We start from the raw sequence: 12,929 nt of genomic DNA, 5'->3' as shown, positions 1-12,929 counted from the left end.
GGTGTGCGGAACAGTGTGCCATGCCCATCGACACACAGACACATGTTGGCAGCAGCAACTGCTGATGCATTGAACCACACACCTACAGCAAAATCATGGAAAGACATGCCACACACATGACATGGTTGCAGCGTGCAACGCAGCCATACACGTGTCATGTGTAATATTCCGTGTACCAGGCATCAGGGGACAGGTGCGGGTCTCCGTGACTGGGACATGCAAGTGACTCATGGCTCCACTAGTGTGTACGACATGCACACATGTCAAAGGAGTGCAGGGGATGTGTGGTACAATGCGCACCATCACACACGACATGTGTACACAGCTCATCGTACATGTGCTTTGCCCACACCTCAGGGGTAAAGTGCCACATCACATCCTGACACACCTGTGTCACACACATGTGGTATTGCACAGACAATGCATTGGTGTCCACCCTTGGCAATACCTGTCCGCTCCATTCCTGTTTGTGTGCCGCCTGTCACCACTGACAGGTGTGAAACGCACCGTACATACGCTCGGAGTGCGTGTATAGGGTCCCTGGGCCAATATTGCCGCAGGCGTATGCGTACGCCACAGTAGTACGGACCGTACAAGCGCTTGTGCGGTCCGGATCACAATATGGGCGCTGGCGTATGCGTACGCCACAGTAGTACGGACCGTACAAGCGCTTGTACGGTCCGGATCACAATATGGGCGCTGGCGTATGCGTACGCCACAGTAGTACGGACCGTACAAGCGCTTGTACGGTCCGGATCACAATATGGGCGCTGGCGTATGCGTACGCCACAGTAGTACGGACCGTACAAGCGCTTGTACGGTCCGGATCACAATATGGGCGCTGGCGTATGCGTACGCCACAGTAGTACGGACTGTACAAGCGCTTGTACGGTCCGTACTACTGTGGCGTACGCATACGCCAGCGCCCATATTGTGATCCGGACCGTACAAGCGCTTGTACGGTCCGTACTACTGTGGCGTACGCATACGCCAGCGCCCATATTGTGATCCGGACCGTACAAGCGCTTGTACGGTCCGTACTACTGTGGCGTACGCATACGCCAGCGCCCATATTGTGATCCGGACCGTACAAGCGCTTGTACGGTCCGTACTACTGTGGCGTACGCATACGCCAGCGCCCATATTGTGATCCGGACCGTACAAGCGCTTGTACGGTCGGTATCACTGCTTGTGGGGTGCCCTAGGGCGTGGAACGCACCGTACCTGTGTGTAAATGTATGAAAACACATAGGGGACACATGAGGGACAAGTATAAGGGCCTAAATGCCTGATGGTTGCCATGGAGACTGAGTTAAATTTTTGAATTTGAGCACCAGGTGCACAGCAGAAGTCAGTTTGAAAGAATCTACATTGTTGCAATGTGGATGTTGACTTGACATCATTATCAAAAATGAAACCATGCAAAGCCACACACTGGGGTAGGTTTGAAGGGATTGGATGAAACGTAGGATGCTAATGTGACTGACCAATCAATCTGTACTCCTATACATGAACAGGCCAGCCAGGCATATATAAGGCAGCCAGGTCCCATGAGAGAGCACTTGCCTGCACATCCATTCATCCATGACCACTGCTGCTGATAGTGATTCCTCTGGCACCATGTCCAGGACTGTGGAGAGGTCACAGCCATTCACCCAGGAGGAGAACCTTGCCCTGATAGATGTGATCCTCCCACAGTTCCAGAGCCTGTATGGTCGACCAGGGGTTCAGGTGAGTGCAGACTCCACTAGCTTAGACTGTGCCCCTTTTGTGTGACAGTGACTTCTGGCATTGTGTCCATGTGTGACAGACATGCACTGTTGTTTGGAGTGGGTCCCAGGGTGTGGAAGGCCTCATGTCACCCATGCAGAGCATGCTGTGTTTCCTGTGTGCACTCCTCACTTGCATAGTGCCTACTGTGACAATGAATGCAAGGTGCATGCCACATTCTGCCTGCATACTCCTCCTGGGGATGTTGTTTCCACAGTCCTGATGTGATCCTGTGTTCCCCCCAGTGTGACAGGTGTCAGTACCCATGGATGTGTGTTTGTTCAGTGTACCTGTGCTGTGAGTGTCCAAAGGCCGTGTTCGTCCCCTGCACATTGGTGTGTGTGTTAGTCCCCTGTCATGTGGGTGAGTGCATATGGGGAGTGTTGCACACAAGCAGCATGAGGGATGGATGTGGCCTGGCCATCCGATGTGAGCAGGGTGCAGTGCTGTGTGCATGCCGTGCTGAGCCAGCCCCACACCTGTGACACCCCCGTCTACTGGCACATGGGCAGAGTGAGGTGTGTACCCGCAGTTGGCAATGCCATGTGATTGTCCTGTACCTGTGTGTGTCTGTGTACTCTGCTGAGGTAGCATCAGTGTGCTGGGGCAGGTGACTGCTGTGAGGTGCTGTACATAATCCTGGTGTAGCCTGTGAGGCACAGTGTGATCCCTGGTCAGTGAGTGTGTGGTACCCCTCATGCCACCCGTGTGCTTACACTGGCATGTAGTGCATTTGGCCTTCCACAGTGGATAATGTCCCTATGACAAAGGTGCAATTAGTTGCATGCATACCATGGCCTGTTCATAATGAGGATTGTTCTATATGTGTGTCTCTGTGTTTTTGCTCATGTGGATTAATGTATTCTCTCTTTTGCATCCTCACAGGTAGGCGCCATTGCCAAGGGGGAGATCTGGAGGGAAGCCGTCAGTGCCGTGAGGGGTACAGAGGGTCGGAGGCGGAGCCTGTCTCAGGTGAGGAAACGCTGGCAGGACATCCGGTGCTGGACGAGGAGGATTGCACGGCTCCTGCTGGGGGACTCACCTGAGAGCCGTAAGAACCGTGGGCGCCGTCGTCTGACCCACATCCAGAAGCGTGTGCTGGCGGTGGTCTTCCCCGATATGGACAGGCGCCTACAGGAGAGGCAGCAGCAGGAAGGGGGTAGGTACATGTGTGTCAGTTGTGTGTCCCCAGCCAATGTAAGTGTGCAGTTGCATGGATACACTGCCAGGGTTTGATTGTGCAGTGCGTCAACTTCTCCACAAAGTAGCACAGTGCTGTTCTCACTCCCTCCCTTCCCCTCCTTGCAATGTGTTCCCTGGTCTGTCTGTAGCCACTCTTGCACAAGGTTATTTAGGCAGGCAGTTCATGCAGGTGCCCTATGCTATCAGCATCATGTGTGGGGGTGATGTGCCACAGGTATGGGGACCTTGCGTGTGCCATGGCCAATTTCAGTCATTGTGGTGTCCATGTCACTTGGCACTGATTGTGAATCACGACATAGGGGTGTGTCTCCAAAATGTACAGCCTTCCAGCATGCATGTCCAATTGTGTGCCCTCTGACATGATGTGCCTGAGTGGGAGGCCTGCTAAGTGCAGGGACGGTTGCTTAATTTGCAGTCATGTCCATCCTGGACCATGGAGGAGTGTGGGCACTACTGTGCCCTGGGGCACCTCTTCCTAGGTATCATGTGCGTCATCCAACAATATGGCCATTCACTGTGTCTTCACCATGGGTTGGGTAGGGTGGCATTGTACCCTGGGCTCAATTGTTAGGACCTACAGGTTGCTACATGTGTCCACTGTACAGGGGGACCCATTTTGCTTGTGCATACTCACAGTGGGCATTACCTGTGTGTGTTGTTGAGACAATCTGATGATGTTTGCCTGTCAATGATGTGTGGACATGGCCACCAGGGGCTGTGTGTGTACAGTCATGAATTAGTGGAGGCCATGTGTTTCCATCCCAGAGTAAGAGGTGTACATACTTTCTCCGTCTCAATGAGATTGTCTCAGGTGTGGGTGGTTTGTGCGTACAAGGCCTACATGTCAGAAGCTTCATCCTCCTTGCTGGGTTTAGCCTGTGTGTGATGTTTGACTGGACATACGCTCAAGGTGCAGTGACCCTGTCATGTGTGGCCTGGTTTCATGTATTGCCTTTGCAGCATGCGGCAAGAGTAAACGGATATGATTCATGCTCATCCCTTTTTGACGACGCAGTGTGGTGCAGGTGCTGTGCACATTTGTCCCCAGAGGCTGACTCCTCTCTAAAATTTCAGGTGCAGTGATTTGCTGTTGTGTCATGATCTCCATTGTGTCTCAGTGGCATGGTGGGTCGAATAACTGTGTGTTCCATGGCCTACATGTGTACATTGTTTTTTAGGTGTTACTCCTGTTGCTTTTCAGGCTATGCAATGTGACCTATGTATATTTGACTCATGTGACATAAGTGTACAGGTGTCTGATTTTCTCCTGTCTCTTCACCTTGCCCACAGCATCGCCGGGGGACACGGAAGGAGACACTAGCACGGACCGGGAGGAGGGATTGAGCACCAGTGCCAGCAGTGCTGTCCTGTCTGGCACATGGAGTGGCACGGAGGCCGAAGGGAGTGAGGCAGAGGACCTGTTGACTGCCAACACAGACTATGACGCAGACGGGTCCGAGGCTGAGCTCCCAGAGGTGGCGGAGTCTGCCCCCCCAGCTGATGGCAGCCCTCCACATCCCCCCGCCACCTCAGGTTCCATCACCGGCCTCCCACATGCTCGTGGCCCTTCCCTCCGTGCTCGGTCCCCACATGTCTCCTTCCTGCCAGGCACCGCACCCCCTGCCCCTGTCACCACTGCTGCGGTGAGTGCGGAATCTGTGGACATCCTGAGGCAGTTGCAGGTTGGTCAGACTGCGATGCTAAATGTCCTCCATGCCCACACCCAGGTGCTGACCCAGATGGAGGCATACATGGAGGGCATGTCGGCTGCGCAGTCTGACCAACGGCAGTTGCTGAGGTCCATAGACTCCACACTGACTGCAGCACTGGATCTCCTGCAGCGCTGCGTAACACCCCCTACCCCTGCCCCATCCACAATTCCCACTCCCGTGCCTGTCCCACGCACATCCAGACGTCAGCGTGCACGCACCCCAACAGACACAGGCACCACACCACCAGGGAAGTCGAAGCGCACACCTCCTGTCACGCACACACAGGGTGAGGAAGGCACACCCACTGGGTCGGGGGGGAAACGTAGAACACGCAGCCACAGTGGGAGTCCGCATTCCACACAACCCACTCCCTCCAAATCCACTCCCCTTAGCTCTCCTGGCCAACAGTCAGTGACAGCATCATCCACTGCGAGTGTGCCCCCCAGCCCCAGGATGACACCACCCCGCAAGCGGTGGAGGCGGGACCCGGCCAGGGGAGTTGAGTCCCCCACCCTGTCCACACCCTCCCCCAGTGGCGCTGCGACCCATCCCTTTGCCCCCCCCCCCCTCCTTGGGGCCTGTGGTTGGATTGGGTGCGGGGGAGTCGCTGGGGGAACTTGCCGACGTGTGCAGCGCCATTCTGTCCTCCACCTTTGGCGCTGGCACCCCCCCTGTGGCAGAATCATCCCTCCCTGCACCCACAACACCTACCCTTTCCCCTCCTGTCCCTGCGGTGCCTGTTTCCACCCTCCCCCCTGATGCCCCCTCTTCTGTGGATGAAATGGACTTGTGAACTGTGCAGGCAAGCTAGGGGACACACGTCCCGATGTGTACCCCCCCCCCCCGGACATTGCTGCTGGGCTGGCCCATGGCCCTTGTACATAGTGGACATTTTCTCAGAGATATTTTCCTGCTGAATAAAGCATTTTCTTTTGGTTTTGCACACTGATGCTTTCCTGGACTTGCTGTTGGTGCTGGTGCTCCCTGCGTTGGGGTGGTGATGATGTGTTAGGGGTCTGTGAAATGTTGGAGTGTGCTGCTCATGGGGTGTACCCTGCCATCTGCGTGCCATCACAAAGGTCTCTGCCAATGGTATTTGGTCATGTTTGCTCTCACTGTATGGTGACATTGTCCCAAGGTGTGTTCCATCCTCTGTGGAGCAGGCCATTTTCCCTGCAGGGTGTCTCCCAAATGCTGTGCTGTGCTGTGTCTACATTTCCTGGATGTGTGAGGGTTGCCGTTCAATATAGCCATGCTGGCTCAGCGATGGCTCCGCCTGCATCTGGGGTATCACCCTTGTAGGTCACTGAACTTGTTGATGGGGTATATTGTCCTATGTCTGGGCACTGCTGGGAGTGATAGGTACACACCCCTCCTGTGTCTGGGCACTGCTGGGAGTGATAGGCACACACCCCTCCTGTCTCAGGGCACTGCTGGGAGTGATAGGCACCCACCCCTCCTGTGTCTGGGCACTGCTGGGAGGACTCTGCACCCACCCCTCCTGTGTCTGGGCACTGCTGGGAGTGATAGGCACACACCCCTCCTGTCTCAGGGCACTGCTGGGAGGACTCTGCACCCACCCCTCCTGTGTCTGGGCACTGCTGGGAGGACCCTGCACCCACCCCTCCTGTGTCTGGGCACTGCTGGGGGTGTTTGGCACACCCCATTCTTATAGCAGGTTCGGTGCGTACATACACGGGTGGGGGTTCGGTGCGTACATACACGGGTGGGGGTTCGGGGCGTACATACACGGGTGGGGGTTCGGTGCGTACATACACGGGTGAGGTTTCGGTGCGTACATACACGGGTGGCCGGGTGGCGCTTGGGTGCGTACATACACGGGTGGGGGTTCGGGGCGTACATACACGGGTGGGGGTTCGGGGCGTACATACCAGGGTGGGGTGGGGGTTCGGTGCGTACATACACGGTTGAGGTTTCGGTGCGTACATACACGGGTGGCGCTTGGGTGCGTACATACACGGGTGGGGGTTCGGGGCGTACATACACGGGTGGGGGTTCGGGGCGTACATACACGGGTGGGGGTTCGGTGCGTACATACACGGGTGGGGGTTCGGGGCGTACATACACGGGTGGGGGTTCGGTGCGTACATACACGGGTGGGGGTTCGGTGCGTACATACACGGGTGGGGGTTCGGGGCGTACATACACGGGTGGGGGTTTGGGGCGTACATACACGGGTGGGGGTTCAGGGCGTATATACACGGGTGGGGGTTCGGTGCGTACATACACGGGTGAGGTTTCGGTGCGTACATACACGGGTGGCCGGGTGGCGCTTGGGTGCGTACATACACGGGTGGGGGTTCGGGGCGTACATACACGGGTGGGGGTTCGGGGCGTACATACCAGGGTGGGGTGGGGGTTCGGTGCGTACATACACGGTTGAGGTTTCGGTGCGTACATACACGGGTGGCGCTTGGGTGCGTACATACACGGGTGGGGGTTCGGGGCGTACATACACGGGTGGGGGTTCGGGGCGTACATACACGGGTGGGGGTTCGGTGCGTACATACACGGGTGGGGGTTCGGGGCGTACATACACGGGTGGGGGTTCGGGGCGTACATACACGGGTGGGGGTTCGGGGCGTATATACACGGGTGGGGTGGGGGTTCGGTGCGTACATACACGGGTGAGGTTTCGGTGCGTACATACACGGGTGGCGCTTGGGTGCGTACATACACGGGTGGGGGTTCGGGGCGTACATACCAGGGTGGGGTGGGGGTTCGGTGCGTACATACACGGTTGAGGTTTCGGTGCGTACATACACGGGTGGCGCTTGGGTGCGTACATACACGGGTGGGGGTTTGGGGCGTACATACACGGGTGGGGGTTCGGGGCGTACATACACGGGTGGGGGTTCGGTGCGTACATACACGGGTGGGGGTTCGGGGCGTACATACACGGGTGGGGGTTCGGGGCGTATATACACGGGTGGGGTGGGGGTTCGGTGCGTACATACACGGGTGGCGCTTGGGTGCGTACATACATGGGTGGGGGTTCGGGGCGTACATACACGGGTGGGGGTTCGGTGCGTACATACACGGGTGGGGGTTCGGTGCGTACATACACGGGTGGGGATTCGGGGCGTACATACACGGGTGGGGGTTCGGGGCGTACATACACGGGTGGGGGTTCAGGGCGTATATACACGGGTGGGGGTTCGGGGCGTACATACACGGGTGGGGGTTCAGGGCGTATATACACGGGTGGTGCTTGGGTGCGTACATACACGGGTGGGTGGGGGTACGGGCCGTACTTCCACGGGTGGGGGTACGGTCCGTACATACCCCTGCCCACGCTCTGCGTGCCTGGGTACGGGCCGTACCCATGCCTTTGGTGGGTGGGTACGGTGCGTCCCCCCATTGTTGCGGTGCCGTGGGGTCCGCACCGTACACAGGCCTTGGGGGCGTGGCTACGGGTCGTACCACGCGTACCCCTACATGACCCCAGCAATGCTGGTACGAGCTGTACCAAGGCCTTTCTGACGTGGGTACGGGCCGTACCGCCATTGTTGGAGTGACGTAGGGGGACGCGTGGTACGTTCCGTACCCACGCTCTTGCGGCCTGGGTAGGGTACGTACCGGTTCGCGTGACCATCCACTTCCGTTGTGGCGGACGCTTGCGTTGCTGGCCTCGCCCCCACACCCTGGCAGTGTCCAGGCCCTGATGGTCAGGTATGTCCAGGCCATGTCTGATTTGGTACCATGTGTTGGTGTTGTGTGTCCTGCCCCTGCCCCCCCCTTTGCCCCTGGTTGTTGTGCTGACCTTCTGCGGCGTCTGCGTCGGTTCCTGTACGCCAGGTGGACTGCTAGGAGGGCAGGGATGGCACGTAGGTTCGGGTCCATGTCTGTTCGTCGCGTCCAGCTGCTCCTTGCGTGTGTCGTCCTGATTTCCCGGCAGTTTTTGGCAGCCGGTAAATATTTACCGTGCGGGATGACGTCGGTTCGAATCGTACTTCCTGGTTCGTGAAACGTAGGCTGGATGCGTACCGACGTCACGTCGGCGCCTTTCAGGATTGGAATTGTGTTTTGTTTCTGTTCGGTCGGTGTTTTGTTCGATTCGTACGGAAATGGTGTTTCCGTATGAATCGTACTTGCATTTTCGGATGGATTTCGCACCGGGTACGAGTCGGACGGAGAAAAGGCTCCGTCCGACGGTTCGTACCCGGTTTTTACCGGATCGGAATTGGCACCATTATTTGGTGTTTATGTAGTTTGATTTTAGGTTTTAATTAAATGTTATATAGTCGATATTAGTAAAATGGAGATATTTTAGTGGTCGATATTTTAGTTTACGATATTTTGTTATGAAGTATATGTATATTATTGAGCATCGATATTTTAGGATTTCGATATTTGTGTTGCCGATATTTTGTGTACCTATATTTCTGTAGTTCGAAATTGTGTGTTCGATATTTTTGTAATGTTTTAAATAAGTATATGATGTCGATAATAATGTGATCGATTATTTTGTATCGATATATTTGTAGGTCGATTTTTAGTCTTTCGATATTGTGTCAGTGATTCGTCCCCTCCCTCTTGCTTTCTATGGATTGTTGTGCTGCACTCCCGTCCCGCATGCCCTGTGTGGTGTATTGTGCTGCTGCAAACCCTGATGCCTGCCCTGCAGGGTCAGTTTGGTGCACCTCTCCATGTCCCTCCTGTCCTCTGTTATCCAAGTCCATGTCCCTACCCCATTTCCTTCCATGATCCAATGTACCTTACTTGCGAACATTTTGAACTTGGTAAGAGGGAGATTTTGAAAATAAACTGGGGTATTGATTTTCCCCTTTGAGTTACATTGAAAAAGAGGAGATTGTAGACAGGAGACAGATAAAATAAAGCCCATTTGAGCTTAAAAACATTGGACGTTTCCTGGCTGAATCGGGTCTGTTGGCATGTATGGTTGTACTACCATTGCCTCTTCCTTCTGCCCACAATGGTCTATTACATTGCCACAGCCTCTCTTGCAAGTCCTGTATTGTTGGTTTGTTGCCCCTGCCCCCCTTTCCACTGCCCTCCATAGTCTGTTGTGCTGCCACGGCCCTTCCTGCCTGCTCAGTGTGGTTAAATTGTTGCCTTTGCACCTTCCTACCTGCCTTCAATTTTCAGAGTCCGTGCCCCTGACCTCTGCCTCTCAACTGTATCCTAATGAACAACTAGATTGCTAACATTCTATATTTATTACAAAAGTGTGGAACGCCTGACGTCATCTTGATGTAATCAAAACTGTAATACCTAGAGCATTTCCTTTAGAAATGACATATATGAGAGGGTCTTATTGTCATCAAAATTATGGTTAGTGCTCTAAAAGACTAAAATAAGGACATATTTTCTGAGTTTTCAAATAGCGAGAAAGCACTTTTAAATTATTTGTTACCTTTATGTTTTTTTATCCAGTTGACCACTTGATTAAATTGATTAGGGGAGAGGATGTGGTGTTACTTCCAGAACTGCAGACTTTGCAACTGGGGAACCAGGTTGGAGTTTCTGCTTCAGCTCGACATTATGTGATTCTGGTTAAATCACTTAATCTCCCCATGTCTACAACCAAAATGAATTTGTTCTTGTGTGATGTAACCAATGCTCATGTAAAGCACTCCAATACCTGACAAGTCTGCACTATATAACACTGCAAAAACACAAAATAATAAGTGTTTTGCACACTTCTGTCATTGGGCTATATTTGGTCTACATCTGGGTGATTTTGGGCTACATTTGGGCTCTTTTGTCTCCGGTGGCCATCTTGGGAGATTTATTTGTTATGAAGTTTCCTAATTTCCTCATGTACTGCAGTCTCCTCAGTAGGAAATGCTTTCAGGTTTTTTACTTTGATTCCATCATGAAGGTATTCAGATATGTCACACATTTGCCATAAATTCTGAATGTTAGCACTCTAGTTGCTCATTAGATCACTGTAGTAAAACTACTGTTCACCATGGAAGTCTGCTCCTGGTATTAAAAGTGCATGTTTCAGTCTGCATGTCAGAATTTTTTAATGAAATAGAAGAGGATTTGAGAAGTCACTCAAAATGTGCCCCCATTTTCTTTCTTCAGCATTAATCATAATTTCTATGGCAAAATGAACCCCCTCATTGTGTTCCTTTTTAAATTAAATGTTTTAAGTGTTACCAGTTTATTCCAATCAAGATGGCTTCAGGTGTGCCATACTTTTGTCATAATGAAGACAGTAAGCGCTCTAGTTGTTTTTAAGAACACTCTGGGACATTCTGTCATTGGGCTATACTTGGGCTACATCTGGGTGATTTTTGGGCTAAATTTGGGCTCTTTTGTCTCTGGTGGCAATCTTGGCAGCCTTTTTTGTTATGAAGTTTCCTAATTTCCTCATTTACTGCAGTCTCCTCAGTAGGAAAAACTTTCAGTTTTTTACTTTGATTCCAAAGGCATTCAGATGTGTCACACATTTGCCATAAATTCAGAATGTTAGCACTCTTTTTGCTCATTAGATCACTGTAGTAAAGCTACTGCTCACCAGGGAAAACCGCTGCTGGTATTGAAAGTGCATGTTTCAGTCTGCATGTCAGAATTTTTTATTGAAATAGAAGAGGATTTGAGAAGTCACTCAAAATGTGCCCTAATTTTTCTTTCTGCAGCACTAATCATACTTTTTATGGAAAAATGAACCCCCTCATTTTGTTCCTTTTTAAATTAAATGTTTTAAGAGTTACCACTTTAATCCAAGCAAGATGGCTTCAGGTGTGCCATACGTTTATCATAAGTAGGACTGTTAGCGCTCGAGTTGTTCTTTGGAACACTCTGGGAAGCTGCAGTAGAACACAAAGGAATCAACTGACAGCCCTTGTTGGATGTACATGTTTTACTGAGAATGTCAGACTTCATTCTCACATGACTGAGAAAGATAATGTGAATTTACAGAAAATAAGCTCTCAGTTTAGCTTATAGATCACCTTCCAAACCTCTGTGGGAAAGGCATGAGAAAATATTTTTCTCTCAATCGTGATATCCCAGCAGAAGGCTTTTTCACATGGTGAAATCACCTTAGAACATACCACAATTCCTAAAATGAGTATGGTACCATCAACAAATGATTTATAATGTAACTAAAGTCTTAAAACCTTCTATTAACTGCAATGCTTTTTAATGAGATGCTATCATGTATATTGGTCCCAAGATGGCTGCCAACACTTCTTGGATGAAGTGCTGACAGCCAATCAGATCTCAGGATGAGATGTGTGGTTAGGCTCCGCCCACATATATATATGATTTTACTTTTGATTTTCTCAGGAACTACTGACCAGATTGACACCAGACCTGCAAAAGGCACATCCCTGACCTGAGGACTACCTCTCTGCCAAATTTCAAGTAATTCTGTTCAGCCGTTCGGGCTGTACCTTGGACTAAAGGTTCCTATGGAAAATTGCATGGGGAAAACGTGTTTTGGGACCCCCTTTTTTCTCAGCCCCCGCTTGACGAATCCCCCCGAGACTTTCAGGGTAGGAGCGGAGCGGAGCGCCCCACCTATTTTGAAAATTTTGCGAGGATTCGTCAACCGGCACCAAAGTTATTCCAAATAGAATGTTGCGGATTTCCTATGGAAACACGGTCCTAACTATAACTATCTACTGGCGACCGCCAGTAGATTATATATATATATATATATATATATATATATATATATATATATATATATATATATATAAAAAACCATAGGTTTCAAACATGTCATAGTTAGGCATTAGCATTTAAAAAACCTTAGAAATTCTCTGAAAAAACCATAGGTTTTAGGGGTGTTATAGTTAGCTGGACATTTCACTCGTACACACCCATTGAAATTCCTCTGTTATAGTTAGCTCTGCTAACTATAACTCGCGTGCCCGCAATCCACTGATGATGATGTCACATATTACATCATTCATGATAAGTCAGTGACATCACTGATGACATCTCAAATCACATCACTGATGACATCACTGATGACATCATCCAGTGAATGTGGTTTGGTTCGGTATTTAAATATGTATTATATATATAGCAATCTGCATTGAAGAATAAGTGGATATATAAATATAAATATCTGGATGGAGGATTTAGTAGCAGTGTGATTGACTGTTTACTTGACTAATTTATAGTGTCTCACTAAATATATTGAATAGTGACTAAACTGTGTGAATATCTGTATCACGTTGTCAGTTGTTGTGTAAAGTGCTGGACCAGTTAGTTACTAGCTATGTGAAAGTCTATATT

The sequence above is a fragment of the Triturus cristatus genome, chromosome 7 (assembly GCF_964204655.1).
Source record: "Triturus cristatus chromosome 7, aTriCri1.1, whole genome shotgun sequence".
In the NCBI taxonomy this organism is placed as follows: Eukaryota; Metazoa; Chordata; class Amphibia; order Caudata; family Salamandridae; genus Triturus; species Triturus cristatus.
This window is presented reverse-complemented; position numbering follows the sequence as displayed.